We start from the raw sequence: 26,391 nt of genomic DNA, 5'->3' as shown, positions 1-26,391 counted from the left end.
GCAATGCGCGTTCTATCCGGATGTTCCCTATAGTACACGCAATGATAGGGGCTCCAGGGTCCTTGAGCTTTGGTGGTGTCTGATGCTGAAGTACTGAACTCACCTGCTCAGTCAGATGGACCCTGTTAGGAACTCGCTCTCTAGATTTACGCTTCTGCGTACATAGTTCCTTCAGGAATTTGGCATATGCCGGCACCTGCTGAATAGCATCGAGCAAAGGTAGGTTGATCTGCACATGCTTGAAGATGTCAAGCATGTCCTGGATCTTCGCACCTTGCTTCCCTCTATAACTAGGAGACTCTAATGCTTTGGGATAGGGTGGTGGGGGAATATACTCTGCTGGTTCCTCCTCTTTGTGAGAAGGCTCACTCCTATCCTTCTTCTTCTCTGAGGATGAAGATGATGAAGATGGTGAAGGTGATGATTGAGCCGACGTAGGTGAAACAATGGTCTCTGGCTCCTCTATCCTCTCTCTACTCTCTCGCTCTCTGCTCTCGACGTGATACTCACGTCCACTCCTCAAGGCCATAACTGATTTAGCCTGCTGCTGTGTCTCAGTATGAAATAGGCCTCCAGTCATCTGGTCCTTACCCTTCGGGTTCATGACAGCCTGACTCGGCAATGTACCCTCGGGTCTCCTACTAATAGCCTCAGCTAACTGTCCCATTTGCGACTCTAACTTCGCAATGGACTGCGTATGCGAGCTCAAAATCTGGCTACACTTCTCGAAGGCGTTCTGATTAGAGGTTTTCACCTCTTGGAATGCCTGGAGAAGTCTCTCCTCAAAAGATGTCTGCGGGGCAGACTCCTGCTGAATCGGGGGAGTGACAGAAGAAGAAGAAGACTGAGAATAGTTCGGTCTTTGAAATGACTGAGTAAAAGATGGCTGTCGAACTGGCTGAGAGGATGTAGGCATCTGCATGGAAGACTGTGGATTCTTCCATGAAAAATTGGGATGGTTACGCCAACACGGATTATATGTCGATGAAAATGGGTTATTCGGCGGTCTGACGTAACCCTGAGCTGCCTGAACTTGTTCTTAAACAAATTCAGGATACTGAGCTGCCGAAGGGCACTCAGTGATCTCGTGTGCCGGACTGGCACAAAGAGTACACACCTGCTGTGTAGTGGATGGTCCTGAGAGAAGCTGGTCCAGCTTCTGAGCAATCATGTCTACCTTGCACTGTAGTGCAGTAGATGGACCAACTTCAAGAACACCAGCTTTCTTCTGAATGCTGGGTGTGGCTCTATCAGATTGAGAGCTCAAAGCATGGTGGAATGAATTCTCGGCCAATGTATCAAATAGCCTCCATGCTTCGTCCTCGCTCTTTAGCATGAATGTCCCTCCACATGAAGAGTCAATCATCTGACAATTCTTGTCAGACAATCCATCATAGAAGCTCTGCACCAGTTGCCATTTCGGCACCTGATGATGGGGACATTTCCTGAGGAGATCCTTCATTCTCTCCCAGGTTTCATGAAAGCGCTCACCATCTAGCTCTGAGAAGCGAGTGATGGCTCTACGATATTGGTTCGTACGACCAATGGGAAAATATTTCTGAAGAAACTCCTGTTGCAATTGATCCCATGACTCTATTTCTACAAAATCTAAGGACTTTATCCAATACTTGGCTTTGTCCTTCAATGAAAAGAGGAATAGAGTCAACCTTAAAGCATCATCATCGAAATTCTGTATCTTAACAGTAGAACAGATTTCGAGGAATTCATCTAAATGTCGGTAGGGATCCTCATGACTAAGGCCATAAAAGGATGGAAGCATCTGAATAATGCTGGCCTTAATCTCATAATGTGGCGCTCCTACATCGGGTCTCCGAATGCAGGATGCCTGAACATAGTCTGTGGGAATGAAGTATTCCCGCAGAGGGCGTGAAAGAACAGGGGGTGGAGGTGGAGGATCCATGTCAGCCATTGTTGCCGAACTTCGATGAGAATGTAAAATTCTCTCTGGGTTGTCAACAAATGGGTGTAATGGGGTTTCTAGACCTCGTCGACCCTGCATACACTGGTACTAAGACCAGATGTAAGCAAAACGACCTAAATCTAAAAAAATTAACTAACACAGGTACTAAATAAAAATAACACAAAATAAACAACTACTAAACAAATATGCTAAACTAATTATGTTAGAATGATCTAACTAAGTAAATGAAATAACAAATTAAACTACTCTAAAGTACTGAAAAGATAAATACAGGAAATCACAAACTAAGTTTTTCTAAAACCCACCTGTCTAATCGCTCCTTGCAGAATGAATTTTAAGTGAATCCTAGAAAGAACAGAACGTGAATCCTATATTTACTAACTATGTTAATCCTATATTCACTTACTAATCCTACTAACTAAAAATAAAACAACTAATTAGCTAACTAAAACAAATTAATAAATCAAACTCTAAGAAATAAAGTAATTAATTCGCCGTTCCCCGGCAACGGCGCCAAAATTTGGTTGATATTTTGGAATGCTCTTTTTAAAACAATTATTTTCAATAAAACTTTGGAAAATCGTCAACCAAAAATTTAAAAACCGACTTTCCACAAAGTGGTAAGTACGGGTCGAATCCTCAGGGAACAGGAATTAAACACAATATTTCTATAAAATTTAATTTATTAATGACAAATGTCAACCTACAATTATAAAGTTAATACAACTACAAATAATCACTAAAAGAAAAGTAATCAAGCAATCAGTCTTCTGCTCCACGCCAAGGGTATTTCCGTCTTTTCGCCACTTAGAGAATCTTCTCACTTGGACAATAACCCTGGACAATAAATATGCTTTTCAACCTAAAAATGTAGAAAAAATACAAAGTTAGTTTTCTATTTTAACAATGAAAACAATAACTAAAACTATTTCTAATTTTACGAAAATAACAAAACCAATGCTATTTATCAAGCAAAAATTAAATAAAATACTAAATTAATTCTAAAATTAACCAATTTAACTCTACTACTACTGTATGATGATGATGCAACTCCTAAAATGCAGAGATTATTGAAAACAAGTCTAATTTGCCGAAACTAAGAAAATTACAAAACTGCCCCTAACTAGTGTAAAATAGCATTCTGACAGGTTATCGGAAAGCCACTGTTTGACAAGGAAAACGAGGTCCGATTTTCCCGAAATTTGTTCTGTTCTGCAACTGACAGATTAAGTAATCTTACAGTTTTTACAGAATTGAAAAACAGTATCTGGAACTCCAGATATCAGCGTTTCAAATCTGGGAAAAATCAGGATATCGCAGGTCCTGTAATTTGAAATCCAGAAAAAGCGGTTTTCGCAAAACGCTTAAAAATCAGACCAAATCAACTCCGAATGAGCTGAAATTTGGTCTGAAGTTAAATAACACGTCAATAAAGTGAATAGAAGAAAAAAATTTGGAAAACACAGAGTTTTTGCACAGAAAATAATGCTAATGCGACAGGGCAAAAATCTGGTTTTTATTTGAGTGCACTATTCACTTTAAGAATCTATTTTAACACTCTAAAAGACAAATCAACCCTAATGCAATCTAAATGACACTGTATAACAGTGTATATGCAGATGACTATTACGAATATGCTAAATGTACGACGAGCAAAACACGATAAGCAAATTATGACTAGAACTACGTTAAATAACAATGCAAATGCAACTATGCTAATCAATAAAATGCAATATGCCTACTAAGTTAACGAATATCTAACTATCATTCAAACCATCACAAAACACATTTCACACATACTAAACAAATACAATACACGTACACACACTTCTACACTAAAATTAAAGTAGATAAATAAACTAATTAGTATGAAAATCAAAAGAAACAATACTAAATGAACTTACTTCACTAAAGAACAAAGGTTAGGGTTAGGGCTCACTCTATTGACTCAACTAGGCTCGGTTTTGACTTAGATAGGTTCGGGTTGGTTTGGGAGAACTCGGTTTGGATTAGGTAGGTTCGGACTATGTTTGACTCGACTCGGTCTAGTATGGACTTGGTTTAGGTTTGACCTAACTAGTTGGGTTCGGTTGACTTAGGTAGACTCAGCTAGGTTTAGCTAAGGTTGGGTTGACTAGATAAAGGTTGAATCGACCTCGGGTTTGTTTTGACTTTGACTTGGGCTAGGTCTAGGTCTTGGACTTAGGCTTATTAAGACTAGGTTGAACTCGGTTTAGGTTTGACTTAGTCAACTAGGGTTGAGTTGACTTAGGTTCAACTAAACTTGAATCAACTTAGGTTTGACTAGACTCGAATGGGGTAAGGTAAGCTCGGTTGACTCGACCTGGTTTAGACTAAGGGTTGACTCGAGTTAGGTCTAGTGTAGGTCTAGGTCTTGGACTCGGTTTAGGGTTGACCTAGTCAACTAGGGTTGGTTGGGTTTAGGTAGGCTAGGTTGACCTAACTTAGGTTAGGTTTGATTCCCCTAAGCTTGACTAAGGTTGGGCTTTGGTGTTAGACTCGACCTAGGTGCGGTTTAGGCTTTGACTTAGGATAGGTTAGACTAAAGTAGTAACCTCCTAATTAAGCTACAATTAATCCAAAGTTCACGATTTTAATGGAGAAGGTTGGAAAAGGAATGTAATAATTACCACATTCCAAATTTTGAAATGCTTTGGATTCTCAAAAATCGCCCCATTTAAAGAGGGAGTTACACTCCTTAATTGCCTTTAAAGCTCCTTTTGGAAAAATGGAAAGACCAATCTAAAAATACACGATTTTTGCTTTTCAAGATGGAATTAAAATACTTTTAATACTCTATGGAAATCGTGTAGCCTAGATTGGAATTTTTTTTTAATGCCAAAAACACTTTCCAAAGTTAAGGAGTAACTCCTTCTTTAATACCCATTCAAAATTCAACTTTTCCTTAAATGCCTCACTTCTCAAAAATCGCCAACCTCTAAAAGGGCTACTTTCTAAACTAACATAATTAATTCTACCTAGGGAATAAAAGGAATTAAATAAAAAAAACGATTTCCTAGGAGTTAATGCTAACCTAATTACCAAAACCTACTTAATTAACCCCTAAAAACGGTTTGGAAAGAAAACCTAATACATTGAACCTAGACACCTTCCTAACTCAACTAAAGACCATTAAGACTTTCTAAAAAAATCGACCAAGAGCTCAAGGAGAGCTCTAATGGCTGCCGCCCCACCTTGGGGAAGAAGAAGAACTAATAATAAATAAAAAAAAATAATAAAAAGAATAAAAACTTAAACTAAAAGAAAAAACGACTTACTAAGGAACCACTATTGTGATAAAAATAATTTAAAATATAATTAAAAGAACTCCTAACTCCACAAATGCAATCATGAACAGTACTATGCTGGAATTAAAAACATAAAAAAAATAAAGAAAACTTGATTTTTATAATTTTCAATAATACACTCAAACACAAAAACGAAAAAATGATTAAAACAATTAAGTAACTCAATCCTAAAACAATGGAATGACTAACACCAATTTATGCTACTGTTAACACACTAAACACATAGCAAGCAACACGACTTACCACTCTAAACACCCTTTTAACAACAATGTAAAGATCGGCTAGAATATCTCTAGCCGATTTTTTCTTTTCTTTTTCAAAAATAAAATCAAAACAAGACACAAGCACACCCACAACTTAGAATACTAAATGAAATTTCCTAATGAGATTTTCAACAACACCATACAAGACACATGCTGGACGAAACAAAAATATCAAAACAGAAAAATATTTTTGCCAAAATCAAGAATCGACTAGAATAAGTCTAGCCGATTTTTGGATTTTTATTTTCAATTAAAATCAAATGTAATCCACACACAAAACCGACTAAGATGAATCAAAATGAACACTTTCTTTATTGGATTTTCTGTAAAACAACACCAAGAACACTTATGACAAACTTGAAAAATCGACTAGATGAAGATCTAGCCGATTTTTATAAAAAGGATGAAAAATCAATAAAAACTCGATTCCAACGAATCAACCAAACACATAAACCTAATCTAACGTGCTGGTCTATGCACGAATGCTACTCTAAGGTTGAAACAAAAAGAAAACTAAGAAACACACAGAAAATAACAAAACAAAATCCACACACAAATTGGTTTTATCTAGAAGAGAAGGAAGAAGAAGACCTACCTTTTGGAAGATCCGACGACCGGGGGGATGAAGAAGAGCGGACCGTGGCTGGAGATGGACGTCCTATACAATTCGAGAATGCTGTACTTCACCAAAATTGGTACCTTTTTCAGCTGCTAGACGTTGGAGATCCACCGACGATGGAATGTGAGCCGATTCGCGATCGGAGGGTGTAGAAAGCCGGATGGAGGTAGGGCCGGCTCACCTTGGTGGTGTGTTGCGCACTCCCGCCCAAGGTTAATGGTCTCCACCTCTGCTACACCTGCAAAAATACAGAAAAATGGTGAATACTACAGCAAGGAACAAGAAAGAAATGAAAAGAACACAAAGGGGATCGAGATATGCTTGGAAACCAAGCATAGGACGGTCTTCAATGGCCAAAACGTTGGGGAAGATGGAGAGGAAGGAGCTGCTGCTGTAGAGTCACTGTAGGGGGCATCCAAACACAGCCAAAGACGCCTAGGGCTTCTCTAAAAAGTATATTTATACTTTTTGGAATTTGCAAAAACACTGTTATAAAAAATATATTTTCTAGGCGCCTCTTTCTGGGGGGTTTTCAGAAAAACGTTTTGAAATGGATATGGATAGGCGTGTGGGTTGGGTTTTGGGCTTTCTAAGAGTTGATCCAAGGTCCAATTGACCTAATTGGGTCGGATATGGATCCGATCCACCTCGAAATCCGTGCCCAAACACTGAAATAGCCATAACTCTCTCATTTTAACTCCGATTTTTCTGAAATTCGAACCATAGCCCCTTACTATCAAAACACATCTAAACATGGGTTTAAAACCTTAAACTTGATACAAAATGCATGAAAAACTTGTTTACATGATGTGCATTTCATGCATCATCAAGGATCAGTCAATTTCTTGAGAGTCTAGCTGACCTGTATGTCAGAGAGATTGTGCGACTGCATGGTGTGCCGAGATCGATTATTTCTGATCATGATCCTCGATTTACATCGCGACTGTGGGGTCAGTTGCAGTCTGCTTTAGGGACAAAGTTGAAGTTCAGTACAACTTTTTATCCTCAGACGGATGGACAATCCGAACGAACGATACAGACGCTAGAAGACATGTTGTGAGCCTGTATGCTCGACTGGAAGGGTGAATGGGATTCACACCTGTGTTTGGTTGAGTTCACATATAATAACAGTTATCATGCTAGTATCGGGATGGCTCCGTACAAAGCATTGTATGGGAGACCTTACCGATCACCATCTTATTGGGACAATATCAGTGACAGATCGAGAGAATCGTCGATTGTTCTTCAGCACTACACTCAGCAGGTGCAGAAGATTCGAGAATGTTTGAAGGCAACGCAAGACAGACAGAAGAGTTATGTCGATAAGAGGCAACGCGAGTTGTCTTTTGAAGTTGGCGACATGGTTTTTGTCAGAGTTTCACCGACTAAGAGTGTGTTCCGCTTCGGTAAGAAAGGAAAGTTGAGTTCGAGATACGTTGGACCATTTGAGATTTTGGCAAGGATCGGTGAAGTGGCATATTGTGTCGAGTTACCTCAACAGTATGCCCACATTCACAATATGTTTCATGTGTCGATGCTAAGGAAGTACATTCTTGACCCATCGCACATCATTCGTTATGAGGATGTGGAAGTGCAGGAAGATCTGACTTTGACAGAACGACCTATTGAGATAGTTGATCGACGAGATCAGGTTTTGCGTACCAAGACTATTCCACTAGTTAAGGTACGTTGGCAGCACCATGGCATCGAAGAATGCACGTGGGAACCAGAAGCGAGCATGAGAGAGAAATATCCAGAACTTTTTGTAACCTCCTATGGGTGATTTCGTGGATGAAATCCTTTTTAAGGAGGGAAGGATGTAAGGTCCATAAATTATTTTGTGATAGTATTACGTATATTGTGTTGAGATCGATGAAATTTTGTTGATTTGGCAATTTTTGCAATTTAGCCCACATTGAGATACGGGTTAAATCGCGTAATTTTACGTAAAAGGCAATTGACGGAAATCTAGAGTGAATTAACTTCCAAAATTTTTAGAGTAAATTTATAATAGGGCTATGGTTATTTACCCTGAATTTGAGGTCCGAACGACAAAAAAACCCCATCAGTGTATGTGAATTACAGGAGATCGCTTAGAAACTTAGCGAGGGCCTAAACGAGACCTAATTCGTTCAAAACGAAGATTTCTTTGCTTGAGTACCCTTGTAATGTCATTTACATTGATAATATAAAATAAAATAATGGTATATCATGGAAAAATAATTGGAATTCACTTAAACCAAAATCGACATAATAAATTATTTTTCCTTTCATTGGTCAAGGTCGACCAAGGCCATATCCGTCCTTTCAATAGAGCCTTTGTAAGATCCACGATTTTCATTTGATGTATATTGCGTAAATATATTGAAATCAATGAATTTTTATGTTTTGGCAATTTCGGAAGATTTGCTTACTTTGAGAATCAGGTAAAATCGCGTAATTATATATAAATAGAGCGATTTTGGGAAATCCAGATTGAATCTACCTCCAAAAATTTTAGGGTAAGTTTGGAATAGGGTTGTAGTGATACACCCCGAATTTGAGATCCGAACGATGAAAAAACCTCGTCAGTGCATGTGAATTACGAGTCTTGACCTAATTTTGGACCCGAAACTTAGAACGCTTAATTTTCACGAACGAGAGGTGAATTCCTCAAGAGGCATCAGTCATTCTACGTTAATTAAGGTTATAAAGAGAATAAAATAATTTGTTGAAATTAAATTATGATTTTAATTCATTAAATAAGCGTTTTCTTATGACATACATGATATACGGTTTTTGGTTTTGGATCTGGAGCATCTAGTGGATCCAAGACCCATGGACGACCGCTATAGTGGACGTCCATGGCCATGGTTGACCAGCTGGTCAAGGGTTGACCAGCTGGATGGCAATTTTGAAAGATCTTGCATGGATTTAAAGCTTCGGCCTTCATTGGTCATGTGTCTTTCCAACACCCTCATGATGAAGCCTAGGCTCCATCATAAGGGGCGCCATTTTCAAAAGGGAGCCATGGGGCTGGCGCCCCATGGCAGGTTTGTTATATTTTCAAAAGCTTTTGAATGCTCAAAATCGATTGGGCTTGTGGGGTGGCAGCCAAGGGCGCCCCCTTGTAAAATTTCAAAGTTTTAAAGGCTTTTTCCAAATTGCACTTTTGAAAGTTTTATAAAACTTTTTGAAAGACCAACATGCATTGGTTGTGGGGGGGCGTGGAGCTCCCTAACCCTCCATCTTAGAGGGATTAAATCCCAGCCGTACATCCCTAAAGCAACTTCTATAAAATCTTTACAAAAAAAACGGGTCTCCCTTGTTTGGGCGATTTTTCTCCTTCACTCTCTCTCTTCTCTCTCCCAAACCTCCTCTCTTCTCCTCTTGTCTCCTACCTACAGCCGTGGGTATCTCTTGGAATAGAGAGCTGCTACCTATCTTCTTCTTCTTCAAGCTGCTAAGGTGAGGAAATATATCTCAATGCTCTCTTTGTCAACGTGAAGCCAAGGTTGAAAACGCACCTATGCGTGCGAGCTCCTTCGGCGGATTAGAGTGATAAATTCTTTACAAAGTTTTTCTTTGTGTTATGGTTTTCTATTGGCTCATGTGAAAGGATTTTATCTATTCCACCATGTTTTTTTTTTCCTTGGATGCATGATTCCACGTTTGGATTTCAATACATGATGTGTTATCTTCTTATTTCTCCTTTGTTTTTGTTATTATTCTTCATTCTTGCTGAAGTCGATCTTGAAGTGGCTGTTTGTTTTTTTTTTCTTCTTGTGCTGGATGAGTTGAGTTGCTGGGGTGCGCTGGATCGAGCTAGGCTCGTCCAGCATGCACCCAGTTTGTGGTGCATGCATTGGGTACCTGCCAGTACCGTTGGAGCATTTCTGCCGACAACACCCAAATGGATCAGTTCGGTGTTGTGGGTGCAACCCAGTCCCCACTAATGGGACTGGTGCTACAACCGCGGGTGGCCTGGAACATAAGGTGCTCCAGCCCCCTTTCTGCTAAGGGAAAACCGTGATTTTCAAATAGAAAAAAAAATACATAGATAGAAATTTTATCTTTCATTTACCTTGTTTGTTCTCCCTTTTTCCTTGGTTTTGCTGGGTTATGTTTGCGAGTTGGGACCGACCCATGGCAGACACCCAGCTGTAAACACCCCAAATTTCCACTCACCTTCCTGACATCTCCACCAATTATCATATTTCAGTTCTCCGGAAGCAATGAAGGGCAAAATGGTCATTTTCTGAGATTGAACCTTGCTGAAAGTCTAAAATTTCATTCTTGAGCCTCAAAATTTTTATATTTAGGTTCAGAAACATCTTCAAATTGCAAATTTTCAAAATCCTATTCTGGACAAAAAGCTAGAATTTCCAAGTCCTGGCTCAGAGTAGCATTTCTTGAAACATGTCTTTGCATAGCATTGCATGAACATTTCATATCATTTCACTGCACAACATGTCATTTCGAGGTCCAGAAACTCTCGATTTCAAAATTCTTAATCCAAATTTGAGTTTTAACTCTTTTCAAAACTGATTTCAAAACCCTGGGTCTTCAAAATTGCCAATCTTTCCCATTTTACCCCCAGGACTTTGAATTACAAAAGTTTTTCTCAGGAAAACAATTTGGATATTTGGATATTGATTTTAAAGATTTTATCTCAAAACTTTTAAATCTCTTTACAAAATTTTTTACATTTACTTTATACATATTTCGCCCTGAAAACCCATTTTCTTCCAAATTCTTGAAAAAAAAGACAAAGTTTTTATCTCGTATTATAAAAATTCCAAAAAGAAGTTATTTCTTCTGCTTTTTATTTTCGAATAAATGGAGCGGGACCTGCCTTTGAACTAGCATCACACTCAGATTCTCAGGTAAGTTTCTTATTCTCAAGCGGGACCAACCCGGAGATGGCACCAATTTGCAAATTCCTCTTTTTAATTTCTTAATGATATTTTTTTTTTTTATAGTTAGTGGGCCCACACACATGTGGCACCCCACTTGAAAATAAAAGATTTGCCAAAACAAAATAAAACTTTATTTTTCAAAAGGATTTTAAAAGTGGGTTGAGGTGGCATTTCCCTAAAAGCCTCTCATTTATTTCACTATTCGTTTTTATTTCTTTTTATTTATTTGCTTGCATTAGATTTTTATTTTCAAAAGGAAGCAGCATTAAACGGCACCACAGCCGAGCATTCCAAAAAAAAAAAATTCATTTTACCTAAAACTTAGGCAAATGAACCAATTTTTTTAAAAATCATAAGATTCGCTCCTTTTGAAAACGACAACATTGAAATTTCAGTTTTCAAAATTTTTCAAAAAGATGTAACGAAACCTCTGAAAGGAAGTTGCGATTTTTTTTTTGAAAGGAGGCTCAAAATTCTTTAAAAGAGGAGGTTTTGGATGGAAAGGGGGGGACGATTAAAAATTTCCCTTTTTTTTGCTCTTATCGCAGATCTCCATCAAGCGTGAAGAAGCACTTCTCATCTTCTTTCAGCCCAGCCGTAGGGGATCCAGCAGGTTGTTGCCTCTTCTTCAGCTCAGTAGCAGGAGATCCAGCCAGCGTTTCTCGCTTTCCTTCAGCCCAGCCGCAAGAATTTGCCTTTTTTTTTTTTGCTGGTGCAGGGGATCCACAAGAAGACGCCCTTCGATTGACTCACAAGGGTCGTCCCTATAAAGGAACTCACTTCATTTCAATAGACGATGGGAGCATCATCCCATCTATGAGATTAGTTGCAGCAATATTGTTCCAGGAGGCATCCTCTCCTTTGATTCACGACATCCACTCGTTTGCTCAGCATCATACATAAGTGATTTCAATTCAGGCCAAGGCTCAATCGATCCACCCCTGAAAGAAACACCCTCTTCAGTCTCCATCGAACTCAGGTGAAGATCCTTCATATCCCTCTTCTTTCCTCTTCTTAAATCCTCATTTTTCTGTCAATTAATGTATCATATGTAATATTGGCTTGCAGATAACATTGCCAATTTACGTTTTGCCAAAGAAATTTGACCCTTTGCTGGGTATATTTTCCTTGTTATCTTTGATATTCTATATTCTGCGTGTTTTTGCATCCCACTATGCGTTAGTTACAGATGAATTACTTCATCATGTCTTGCATTTTCATGGGTCACGACAATGACCATTTTACTGAAAACAATGTACAGGAAAAGTCCTTACTGATAGGAATGGATTCACGCTGGCAGAGATTTTATTTATTTCTTTTTTTTAGCATTTGTTCTAAGGTAGTTCATTACAGCTAAATAGTGTTGTATCCAAATCCCCTGTTATCTCCCAGCATGTAATATTAACCTCTGTTAGATTTTCCCCATTACTATTGCTTTATTCCAGCACCTATTCAAACCTATCTACCTGTATACATCTGCAGCACTGCCTATAGTTTTTTTTTTAAACTAATGGCATTGATTGATTGTTTGAAGTTCCTGTAATACTTTGGTTTCTATTCAGCAGAACATGGGCAAAACAAGCATGTACGGCTGTAAATAACATTATCTTGATAATTGATCATTATTTATCCTTCATTGATGGCATGGCACATTCATGTACAACATGTATTTCTCAACCCTTAGCCTCTTTGTTTACTGTGTCGATAACCATATAAAGTTTTTTTTTTAGTCATCAACATCTCCATTTTTTTCATACTATGATAACCCTTTGCACACTTGTGTTAAGTCTCATAGAGTCATAGAGTTAATACATCCATGCCATCCTTCTATGAATAAGTTTAATATCCCCTGTATATATGTGAGAATTTTTGTACATTAGCATAATAGTTTTAATTTCCACCAACCACCTATGTATTTCATTAGTTCTTCATTCCATATGTATCCATACTCATTCTCTTTTCTGCAGGTGTGCAGTCTTGATAATGGGCCATATTCATGGATGGATATGTCAATATCCATTCATGATTTATGGACCATCTTTGGCATGCTTTTTTATTGGTATACAGGGAAGCTTCATACCAAATGTTACTGAAAAATATGTTATAATTTAGGAATTATGACTTTGCAAAGTCATGTACAGAAACTGTGTATATCCTGTATTTTTTGATTTATGCCTTTTACCCATTATATATGGAATTTCGATTATTATATATGTTTTCTCATTATATGTACACATACCTCTCTCTCTCTCTCTCTCTCTATATATATATATATATATATATATATATATATATATATATATATATATATATATATACATGTGAATCCCTTCATGTACACTTGTTTCCATATATAAGCATTTATGTAGCTATTTTCTCATGTAAATACACCTCCATTATTAGATGTCATTTAGCACAAATTTTAGCATTTAGATATATATATATATCTTCATTGTACATGTTCTATATATGCCCATTTCCTTGGGTATCTTGTATATCCATTCCTTGTACTAATTCTCATTTTGCAGAAAATCTGGAGGATGCTGATTCTTGTACACTATGTATTTTTTTTTTCATTTATTTTGATTTATGTCAGAGATGTAATAATCAAACTTGAAATAATATTTACTTTTACTGCTTAGATTAGGATGCATCTCATGTAGTTTGATTCCTGCAATATCCTGATTCTATGATTCATATATCTTATTTTGCAAAATCACCATGGATGTACACGAATGGCACGTGCACCAACTCGTAGAGAGTTGATGAACTCGGTGGAGTCCATATTTACGGCCCTAGTCGGAATATTGACGAGACCCAGATCCATCATCTTTCCACTAGTCACACTAAGCCTACACTCTTAGGCTATCCTCTAAAGTGCACGTCATATTTCCAATTTTGCAAAGTATTGTGAATTAACTCAATTAAACTCTGAACTTATTCATGGCCACAGTCAGAATATGTGAAGAATTTACTTTGACTTAATACACATTTTTCCAACAATTTTTTCGGAAAATCTTTTCAAAGTGCATTCATTCATTCAAATCATCTGCATCATGGCATCATCTGCTTTTCTCATGATTTTCTCAAGAAAATTTCACTCCATGGATATCGATTCCTCAAGAAACTATGAAGATTTTCGAAGTTGGATTTCCCAAGTCAAAGTTTTCCCGTGATTTTCCCTGAAAATGTTATTTTCTTAAGATTCACATTTGAAAAGAAATTTCTCATCTTTCTCAGGAATCAAAATCGATTTTCAGATATTTCAAGGACAATATTCTCAGGATTTCAAATTCCTAAGTTTTGATTTTCCATCTCCAAAGAATTTGCCAATGAATTCCAATCGTTTTCCAAAGAAAATTTTCAAAGTCAGAGTTTTCTTGACAAATATTTTTTCTTTTCAAATGTTCCTCTTTTCTCGAGAATTCTCTCCATTTTCTCAGGATTTTCTCACATCTTCATAAACTTTCTGGTGATTTCCAAATACTGTCATCTGAGTTTCCTGAGAGTTTGATTTCCATCTTTTTCCTGAGAAATGCTTTTCAACTCCAAATGTTTTCTAAGCATACATCGTATTTTTCCAACTTGCATTTTATGAAATCTCATAACACATGCCTGAATTCTCTGTGCATTTAGGATAGAACACAATTTCGATAATTTTACTAAGTCAAGCACAATTTTGGTCCTTGGTTCGATTACCCCTATTAAAGGCGGCAGGAACGGTCGAACCTCATACCGACAGGTCGAGCCCCATCCCATGGATTTTCCTGCTATTTTAAAAAACGGAGGTGAGTATTTCAAAACAAATTTTCAAAATCCGGTCAAGTTTGAATCACGAAAGCATTTTCCTCTCTCTCCCGCAAGGGAAGGGAAGACGGGAAAAATTTTGCGACGATAACAGGTTTGGCGACCGTGATGGGACCTGTCCTTGTCTTATCAAAATTGTGCTTGGCTTAGTCCAATCATCAAAACTGTGTTCACAAAATGTCAGCTCTTTTACTTTTGATATCATGCGAACCTAGGAGCCTAGATTCTAACCTAGCTGACATTGATTGCATATAGACTAGGCATGGTTTGGTAGGACTATATTGAGAAGATATTTTCATGTACACACAGACTTAGGTCTAAATACAACTCTCCTCAATTTAGGATCTGAATGCAAACAATGTATGCTTCTTCAAAAAATTTTAAAAGTCTATCTCTTTAGGTTTTAGAGCCATCTATTTCTTGCATGTGATCATTTTTCAAACCTCCCTTACCTATCATTACCCGGCCTTCACGTTGCTGGGCTCTCTTCCAGAACCCTAGTTCGGGACAAAGCCTCACAACTGGGCCAATTATTTGGGTTAACACCCCCCTACCACGTACCGCGGGCCACAGTCCGAAGTATATCGGTAGGTGCTCAAGGATGTTGGAAAACCTTACCTTAGAACCAGAGTTGAGATTATATGCCACGTACCTCGGATTTTGGATCGGTTATATCGGCATAACTGGATTGGACAAAGATGATCTGAACCTAGAGTTAGGATTAGGGTCCTACAACTGTTTTTCAAAATGATGCATTTAGAGTCAGCCTTCTAAGGAGTGTTGTATGCGCATGAATGTTTGTGCAGGATGTGATTATATGTATCTTATTTCCTCAATTCTTCATACTTCTCAATTTTTTCCAACTTATTAGGCCTTTTTCAAAATATCCTTATTTTCCATGAGATATTTTCTCAAACTCGGGATGATTTTTCCAAATGTCCAATTTCTTTCAAAACTCCAGGTGATTTTTCATTCTCTCGTTCTACTAGATCTCGAATTTTCAGCTGCATTTTATATCCTGCCTGCAAAATTTTCAAAGTTTCCTATATTTTCCTAAATCTCATTCCGAGTCTTTCTTTGTTTTCAGTCTGATGGCATCCAGTCAAGTCGATCATATCTTTCCTGAAGGTCACATCTCCTAAGAGGTGCGACAAGGTCATCCTGAACATCGAGCCCTTAGCACCAGAACTTTCATTCCCCGGTGGTATTATTCATGGCTCAAAGCTTTTTTCGTATGTTCCCGGACCATTTGAGAGAGTGCGGATTAGAAGTGGCATCAGCAGTCGGAAAGCAGACCATCAACAACAACCTGATCCATGCAATGGCAGAGCGATGGAATCCACGAACGTGTACCTTCTGGTTCTTGTGGGGAGAGATGACCGTTTTAATGAATGAATTTTTAGAAATTATGGGATTACCAGAACCAGCCGGTCAACCAGAAGATCCATTAGAGCATCAATTCCTGATCAATGTCAAGGGTTTGGACCCCTGAGACTCCTTAGCTCGTATGACAGGCCGCCGAAATTGGCCCCTGATCCAGTTGGACGGAAATGAATATGTCAACCTGCTCGAGTTGTACCGCCAGTACGGAACCTTCGTTGAAATCAGCTCGCTATCAAGGAGAACTAGAGAAAGGATCCAGAATGCAATGGTTCTATGCACTGTAGGATTAGCCATCTTCCCAGATGAACAAAACTACATGGACATCAGAATAATCCAGCTTATGAGAAGATGGGGAAGTCGACAAACCAACCGTCTCTCCATAGCCATGGCAGCGCTTGCTTTCCTGTATCGGGGTTTGACTTGTTTCTCACTTGGAGAGTCTATTCTCGTCGAAGGTTGCATCTACGCACTTCAATCCTGGTTCTTCCAACACGTTCCAGCCCAAGCAAATTCTTTCAGATACAATGGCCAAGAACTTCTTCTAGTGGCACAATACCAGTCCATGATCGACAGTATTCAAGAAGATGACATAGTCTGGGACTATTTTGATCGACAATTGTTCCCTCCCAAATACACATACGCTTATGGCAAGCGGTTCAAGTTGTTAGGACAATTCTTCTGCACTTACTACCAACCAAAGAGATGTGTTCGGCAGTTCTCCCAGAGGCAGCAGTACGTCGAAGCCCGATTGTTATCAAGAGCTATGGCAGAATTCGATCACACTTCCGCACAATGGTCCGGGGCATATCATTCTGCCCGCTACGGCTGGGATTCCTTTGTCTCTCTTAAAATCTTTCCTGGTCCTAGAGTGTCTGTCGACTATCATGAATGGTGGCAAATTGTTTGTCCTCCACCTCTTTGTCAAGATCAATAAAAATTCAAAATTTATCATTCCAATAAAATTTTCTCTCTCTATTGTGGTTTGATGACCTTGCCTAGGTAACAAGGCATATTTTCGTTGTTCATTTCTCTTGCAAAAAGATGACAACACAATTGCCGTGTTTCTTGCAACGACTCAGTCCCTAGTAATGGGATATATTTTTCAAATTGTCTACCATATTTCCAACAAATATTTCTTCCAAAAAGTCAAATCCTTCAGAATCTAATCAGGTCTTTACCCTGCAGAGAGCATCCACAGCATTTGATGGTTAGGACAAGGTCAGGAAGAAGAACCGCATCACCACAGCACTCCTCAGCCTTAGAAGGAGAAATGGATCCCCCCGGGAGTCAAGATCAGCAACAAGAGGATGATGGCATAGACCCGCAAATGTATGCCATGTTCCGAAAGATGATGAACAAGATGATGAATGAGCAGCCCGGGACCAGCTCAGAAAAGAATTCATTCATAAAGAAGTTCCACGGGCACAAGAATAAGAAGGCTTCCAAGAAGCAGGTTCAGCCAGAGGAAATTTCAGATGAATCAGAATCAGCGGAAGACACTGATGAAGAATATGAGATGCCTCCGGCATTTCAGAAGCAGGGCCGAAAACAAAGGAGGAGTCGCAAATCAAAAAGTCAGGTCACAGAAGAGCCCCTGCAGACACAGTTCATGGAAATGGCCAAAGTGGTTAAAGATATGCAAGCCCGAGACAAAGGCAAGAAAGTCTTCACCAGCGAGGACTTCTTGTTATCATCGCAAAATTTTTACTTTTGCAAGTCAAACTGACCTTTGAAAAAGATTTTGAGAATAACTCGTCTCCGTTTTAAAATGCAGGATAATTCCGAAGAATGAGACTCGCCTGTCGGTACGAGGTTCAACCGTTCCTGGCGCCTTTACCAGGGATAATTGAACCAAGGATCAAAAGTGTGCTTAGCTTTGCTTAACTTGTCTAAATCGTGTTCTATTTCCTAAATGCACAAAGAATCAGGCATGTGCTATGAATTTCTGAAAATGCATATTTGAAAACATGATGTTTGCTTTGAATATTGAAAAATATTTGGAGATTCTTGGAAAAGATAACACTTGGAAAATCATGAGCTTAGTGAGAGAATATTTATGAGGAAAGTGAAAATCGATTTCTGAAGAATTCAAGTGTTTTATGAAAATCGATTCTGAGAAATTTGGAATAACTTCGGAAAAACTTGGTTTCTCTGAATTCAAACTTTGAAATATAACTTGAAAATCAGGATTTTGAACTTGGGAAATGCTTGAAATATCATTGGAAAATCAATGTTTTGAGAAAATCAATTTCTGAATAAGACTTAGAAAATTTTGTGAAAATCGATTTCTCTGAATTGAAATTGGAATTTGCAAATGAATGAAATGAATGAATATGGATTTGAAAGACTTGATTTTGAGGAATTGAGAAAATCCTTTTTGTATTTTTGAGAAATGCAGTGCATTTTAAAGTTAACCTAAGAGTGTAGGCTGAATGTATCTGGGTCTCATTCGTATTCTGACTATGGCCAAAAATACGAACTCCACCGAGTTTGTCAACTCCATAAGATCTTGTGCACGTGCCATTCGTGTAGACCATGGTGGATTTATAAAGAATGTGCATGAATGACAAACATAGCAGTTATATATCAAAATTTAAAACTATATGCAATGCATCCTATTCTATGCAGGAATTGAAATTCTTATTCCAAAGTTTACATTTAATTTACATCACTAATTGAATTTAAATACAAAAAAATAAAGGAAAGTAAAGCCTTCAATGTCCCTACAAAACTAGAAAAATAGATTAGTGAAGATATGTTGGCATTTCAAGATTTATTCAGTAATATCTAGAAATTACTGGATTTTGCTAGATATAAGCCTTTTTCCATGATTCCCTGATATAAACTTAATAAAATATGACATAAAAATAAATAAATAATAAAGATGAGATTTGAAAATTCGAAATTGGGGTCAAAATAACCAAAATACCCCTGATAGCAAGACTATGGCCTTGAAACCAGGGTTTTCAGAAAGATATTTTGTAAAATACAACTTTTGAATTCAAATGAGGATAAATTAAACCAAATATGATATGACATGATTAAAAACATGAAAATTAGGGTTTAGAATTTCGAAATTGAGGTCAAATGACCAAAATGCCCCTGATAGCAAGACTATGGCCTTGAAATCAGGGTTTTCTGAAATAGATTTTAGTAAAAACTTGGGATTTAAGATTGAAATAAACATAAAATCAAACATGAAACATCCTAATATGATTCTAAACATGAACAAACCCTAAAAACATGAACTTATACACGAAAATCAAGAAATATTACAAATATCATGATTTTGGCAGTGTTTCGGGATCCTGCGGGTACCCTGTTTTGCAATTCGATCCATTCAAGCATCAAATGGATTACAAAATTCATAAAAATCGACACCTGTACTTATTATAACCCTAAAATCATATTGGAATTATAAAAATATATTTTTGACATTATTCCAATTCGAAAATTGCATTAAAACCCTAAAATAAGCTATTTTCACCCATGTTCACAGACCAGTTCCAATACTAGACCCGAATAAGGGGTCAATTCACCATGAAAATTTCTGAAATTTTTCAAAGGTAAACTAGACATAACAACAGAGATTTTCCCTTTTACTGATTGGAAAAATCATCTCTGGTTAGGGAGAAACCCTTCCGGCAATCTAGACTAAAATTTAATGAATATAAAAGTGCTTAGAACAGGTACTTCCGGTTGAAAATAAAGAAATAAATAGCAAACTTAATCAAACATTTCTGAGATTTCAGAAATGAATAGTAGATAGAAAAATAATAAATCTTCTTTTTTACAGATCATGAATCGGATCCATGGTTTGAGATATATGAGCAGTACAAGTCAGATTAGGGTTTTGGTAAACCCTAACGAGTTTTAAATTTTAAATCTGATTCTCTGGCAGAAGAAAAATACCAAAAAAAGGCAAAAAATTATCAAAATTTCACAATAAATAACTCACATCAACATGAAGCTACTTCACTTTACGGATCTTGAATCAGATATTGGATGAGAGAAATAACACATCAGCTAGTTAGGCTTGAAATTAAACAACGATTTTAATCAACAGAAATCCCGATTTGACTTTGTATTTTATTAATAGGGTTCTCGAATCCCAAAACATCTGAATTTTTTACAGTAGTTTACTGACATATCCGGGTATCACATATAAAAAAAATCAAAAATTTACAGTGAGTACTTCAATATGAACTAACATGCTCTTTACTGATCTAGGCTTAAAACACACAGAAATTTAATAAAACTCAATAAAACATGCTTTAATCAATGAAAACAATAAAAAAATTACTTAAACAGTAAAAAAAAAATAATTTCTATGCTAGAATACATGTAATAAACATGAATAAGTAAAAAAATAAATAAAACACAGGGAATCCATGGCTGGAATTGATATTTACCTTTGAAATCATGGATTTAACCCATTTAACAGGTAAATCACATGTTTTCATGGTTAAGAACATGAAAATCAATGCAATAATCGATTCTAACAGATTAGAATCCCTGGAAAAATAGTAAAATAGACTTAGATCACCTTCTTGGGTCGATTTTTGGGTTCTTGGATGAAATCCATGGTTAAATCCATGAACACAAGAGTTTTCATGGTGAAATCTATTGAAAAATCATAAAAAACTAATAAAAAATAATAAAATAATATTAAATAACTCACCTTTGGGCTGAAACTGCAATGGAGGAAGGTGGAGGTGCTGGAAAGGAGAGAGAAGCCACGAAAATTTAAGAGAGAAAAGAGCTCTCTTTGACCCCCTTTAGGTCCCCTATTTATAGATTTTTTTTTTGGGGGATTTGTTTAGGAAGAGTTTTGATTTTTTGGACTCTTTTTAATTGTTTTTGATAAACCACATGGGTAGGATGATTTTTTTGGAGAATTCTAACCTAAATGGACTCTAATTAATCCCTAATTAACACCTAATTAAACCCTAGAAAGTCCAAATGTGGCACCACCTAGTATGGACCCACATTTGGTTTTTAAAACTTGAATTTAAAACGTTTAAAAACCAATGGTTTAAAACTTAAATAAAATGGATTTTTAAAATTAATTTTGACTCCTCTAAACCCCTAACCTAACTAGGACAAAGACTAAGCCTAGTCTAACCTTGACTTCTTCAAATGTGGCGCCACCCCGAGTGGGCTCCACTTGAATTTTCAAAAATGATTTTAAAACTTAAAAATGAGAGGTTTTTCAAAAGAGATTCAAAAGTAGACTTGAAATCAAAAGTTTTGAAATGGCATAAAGTTCCATCTAGGTCAGAATTTCTCTGGATATGGCGCCAACTGAGTGGACCCCACATCAGAGTTTTGAAAATTTGAAATAAATATTGAAAATGACTTTGAAAAGGGGTTAAAATCAATAGTTGAAATTCAAAGTTTTGAAAGTAGAGTCTCAAGCGAACTGGAACTTCGGGTTAGAGTCCTGGCTTTTTAGGACTCTGTGATTTTGGTTTTTAAAAGCCAAATGAAGGAGTTTTTGAAAAGATTTCATCAAAAATGGTGAAACAAGTCAAAAAATACAGTCAGGGTTAGACTCCTAACTCAATTAGAACTCTGAAATAGAGTCCTGAATTAACTCGACTCTACAAAATGACCTAATTTTTGAAAAACAAATGAAAATAAATAAAAATAGAAGTAAAAAAACACTCTAGAATAGACTCCTGACTGGATTAGGACTCTGGGACAGAGTCTTGATCGGACTGAAACTCTAGATTTTTTTTGGTATTTTCTGAAAAAAAGATGAAAGAACTTGTGAAAACAGTGAAAGCAATAACAAATATTGAAATAAAATAGAGTTCTGATTCAACTGAGACTCTGGGGACAGAGTCCTAATTGAACTAGGACTCTCCAATTTTTGGATTTTCTGAGAAAAGAAATGAGAGGATTTTGAAAAACAAGTGAAAACAGGATGAAATTGAAGTTTTGGTTCAGAGTCGTGATCTAATTAGGACTCTGAGAAAGAGTCCTGATTCAATCAGAACTCTAAGAATTTTTTGGTTTTCTGATAAGCAAATGATGAAATTTAAGTGAAACTTTTGAAAACCAGTGAAAATGAAGTGCGAAAACCGACTTTGGATAGAGTCCTAATTCGATCAGGACTCTGGGGTAGAGTCCTGATTTGATCAGGACTCTGGGATAAAACCTCAGAATTTTGAAATTCTTTGATAAAAGTGTAACAGTTTTGATGGATGGAAATATTTTTGAAAAATTCTCTCAAAATTGAAATCAGGATCAGAGTCCTGATCCAACTAGGACTCTCTAAACAGAGTCCTGTTTTGACTGAAACTCTGAGTTTTGACTCATTTTGAAAGATTTGGTTAAAAACATGTAAAAATAGTGACAAAAGACATAGTCCTAATCCGACTGAAACTCTGAAGAAGAGTCCTAATCCAACTGAGATTCTTGAAGAAGAGTCCTAATCCCACTAGGACTCTGGGATTTTGGCCAAAACAGAAGATTTTGAAAGGTTTTCTCCAAAAACAGGTAGAAAAGGTAGTAAAAAGTAGAGTTCTGATCCGACTGGGACTCTGAAAAAAGGGTCCTGATCCAACTAGGACTCTAAGATTTTGACCAAAACGGAGGAAACGAACAAGGGATATGACCATAACTCCTTTAAAATCAGAATGGTGTTTTAAAAAGGTTCAAAAAGATTCAAACAGATGAAAATACAGAGTCCTGATCCAACTAGGACTCTAAAATTTTTGAGATTTTTGATAAATGAAGGAATCCAGAAGTGACACCACCTAAATGGGTCTCATTGAAATCAGTTGAAAATTGAGTTTAAAACGAATCCAGATTGTTTTTCTGAGAAAATATTTCAAAATATAAGGTCCTCGAGGTTGGCAAATGATAGAATGTTGATTAAAAACCTAGGTTTTAAAATTGATTTTGAAAGAAAAGTTTTAAAACTCGAATCTGGATTAAATATTTTGAAAACAGGAGTGCTGGATCTCGAAAATGAGATGTAATGACATGCAATGCCATGCAATGCAATGAAATGGTATGTCGAATGCATGCAATGATATGCAATGACACATGAAATATATAAACACTGGATGAGGGTGAAAATTTGGGGTGTTTACAGATGCCCCTCTTTGCTACTAAGCCGGTTGTAAGCCGAGCTTAGTGGCAAAGAAAACACACCAAATTTAGACTATATATATAAAAAATGCCCCAGTTAGGAGAATCTAACTGGGTGTGAAGGAATTAATTCAGATGATGATGGTAGATACGGAATGGAGAACAAAGAAGAAGATTCACCTTATCGAAATGAGGCTCAGGCTTAGCCCTTAACCTGGATGGGGCGGGAAATGAAATACCTCATAAGAATGAGGCTCAGGTTTAACCCCTTGACCTGATCGGGAAATGAAATACCTCATCAAATGAGGCCCAAGTTTATACCTTTAACCTGATCGGGAATAAAAATGGTAAGTTGGATGACAAATAAGACGACTTTCTTCAAGAGGAATAAGGCAACTCTTTCGACAACGCGAAAGATGAATAAGGCAATCCAAAAGAGCAGGGTGATTCTTTCGACAACGTGAAAGATGAATAAGGCGATGGAAGGCAATTCTTTTGACAATGCGAAAGATAAATAAGGCTATCCTTTCAGAGAAAAGGCTAATCTTTTAACAACGTGGAAGATGAATAAGGCGATCCAAAGGAACAAGGTGATTCTTTCGACAACGCGAAAGATGAATAAGGTGATCCAAAGGGACAAGGCGATTCTTTCGACAACGCGAAAAATGATTAAGGTGATCCATAGGAACAAGGTGATTCTTTCGACAACGCGAAAGATGAATAAGGTGATCCATAGGAACAAGGCGATTCTTTCGACAACGCGAAAGATGAATAAGGTGATCCAAAGGAACAAGGCAATTCTTTCGACAACGCGAAAGATGAATAAGATGATCCATAGGAACAAGGCGATTCTTTCGACAACGCGAAAGATGAATAAGGTTATCCTTTTGGAGAGAAGGCTAATCTTTCAACAACGCGAAAGATGGCAAAGGCGATCCAAAGGAACAAGGCGATTCTTTCAGCAACGCGAAAGATGGCAAGGCGATCCAAAGGAACAAGGCGATTCTTTTGTCAACGCAAAAGATGAATTCTTTCTACAACGCGAAAGATGGCAAAGGCGATCCAAAGGAACAAGACGATTCTTTCAACAACGCGAAAGATGACAAGGCGATCCAAAGGAGCAAGGCGATTCTTTTGTCAACACAAAAGATGAATTCTTTCGACAACGCGAAAGATGGCAAAGGCGATCCAAAGGAACAAGGCGACTCTTTCAACAACGCGAAAGATGACAAGGCGATCCAAAGGAGCAAGGCAATTCTTTTGACAACGCAAAAGATGAATTCTTTCGACAACGCGAAAGATGACAAAGGCTATCCTTTAAGAGAAAAGGCTAATCTTTCAACAACGTGAAAGACTTTAAAAGTTACTCTCTCAAGGAGGTAAAAGGTGATACCAGGATGTGTCCAGATGGACGTTGAGCTCTTCACTTCATGTCAAGATAGTAAGAAAATATTGCCAAAATGTTAAAAATTGTTTGTTGATTCAAAATGCTTGAAATTGATGTATAATAGTATGAAAATCTTTCCTCTTTTCTACCTGAAGTATTACCTCCGACTGCGCTTAACTTCGTAGAATCAAGATTTGAATTCAAATTGCTTGCGATTGGCTTTCTTTCAAGGAAGCTATCAATTTCCTTGATATGAGCAGAAAAGAGAGTATTCTTGATATTGTGAAAACAATTGGTGAAAGAATATTGATAGTAGAATTTCACAAAATTTAAAGAGGATTCTTGGCAGATTTGGCAGTCTGATATCCTGGGAGCTTCTCTCATGATAATCTTTCTGCACTCTTTTAGGCTCTCTTGGGCTTTTGAGGATTACATCATCCTCCATTTTGGAGATGTCCTCACTTTTCTCTCTCTCTCTTTTTTTTTGGGAAGGGTACATCACAAACTCCTTTATCTTGGAGATGCTCCGATCCTTCTTTCTCTCACGGATTACCTTGACGGTATTGGCTCATTGGTTGGAAATCTCTTGATGATAGCAGAAATTAAATATCCTTTAGGGTTTGTCGGGAGGCTCATCGCATCTGCCTTCATCTCGACAGTGCTTTGGACTTTCCCTAGAAGGATCCGTCACAAACTCCGTCATCTTGGAGATGATTCATATCTTCTTTGGCCCCAGGGGTCTACTCGCTTAATTCGCCTTCATCTTGACGACAATTGAGAGATCCCTTTTGCAGATATTTAATTGCAGCTTAGGTGATTAAGGAGATATGGAGATTGAGTGGATTTTTCTGTATCACCCATGATATTTCGACTGCTTTAATTTCCAAGAATGATCTTTAAAAATGTGCCATTGACTGCGATCAATGTCAATCACTTATGGCTTTGCAACAACATTGAATTTTCTTTGCTGGCCATATCGAGGATTTATTCTTCATCCTTTTGGTTGACCAATAGGAAGAATTTGGATTTTGAATCCTTCTTCGCAAAGCTTTGTCCTTTCGGAAGTAATACTGGAGGTATCCTGAGGTAATGTTTTTGTGTAATAAAGATTTTGAAATCAACAAATATTTAATGACAAATTGGCAAAACATTCTTGGAATCTTTGGTGAAAGAGATTGCTTGATATCCAAGTTGACACATCAGTGGGATTCTGGATGAAGGTCCATCACGAACCTAAACTCTAAAGGTAAATCCAATACAAAATTGGAATTCTAAAAGTAAGTCTTAGCACAATGCTGAATTTTGAAGGTAAGTCCAATTCAGAAGTTGGTTTTGAAAGAACATCTGAATCAGGACTCGAGTTCTACAAGGAAAACAGGAAAATTCTAGTCGAAACTTGAGCCTTTGAAGGAAAGTTAGGAAGTTTGGTTTTTAAGGAGAGAAAATTCGGGTCAAAACCCAAATCTTCAAAGGAAAACTCGAGTTTAAAACTCAAAATTTTCAAAGGAAAACTAGAAGGTTCGAGTCGGGGCTCGGAAAACTTGAAAGTTCAGATCTTGAAGGAGAGAAAACTCGAGTTTAAAACTCAAATCTTCAAAGGAAAGCTGGAAGGTTCGAGTCAAGGCTCGAATCTTAAAGGAAAATTGGAAAATTCGAGTCAAA

The 26,391-nt window shown here is 37.3% G+C and overlaps 1 non-coding gene across 1 annotated transcript; it reads left to right on the top strand.

Annotated features, from left to right (window-relative positions):
- The first annotated feature begins 1,424 nt into the window (after nt 1–1,424).
- Nucleotides 1,425–1,527, top strand: LOC149849054 (small nucleolar RNA R71). Its single transcript, XR_016426555.1, has one exon. It is a non-coding gene; the product is annotated as a small nucleolar RNA R71 (small nucleolar RNA).
- The last annotated feature ends 24,864 nt before the right edge of the window (nt 1,528–26,391 follow it).

This window comes from Nuphar pumila, chromosome 1 (assembly GCF_984573655.1).
Source record: "Nuphar pumila chromosome 1, dmNupPumi1.hap1.1, whole genome shotgun sequence".
Lineage (NCBI taxonomy): Eukaryota > Viridiplantae > Streptophyta > Magnoliopsida > Nymphaeales > Nymphaeaceae > Nuphar > Nuphar pumila.
The sequence above is the reverse complement of the archived record's forward strand: the minus strand, read 5'-3'. Positions and strand labels throughout refer to the sequence as shown.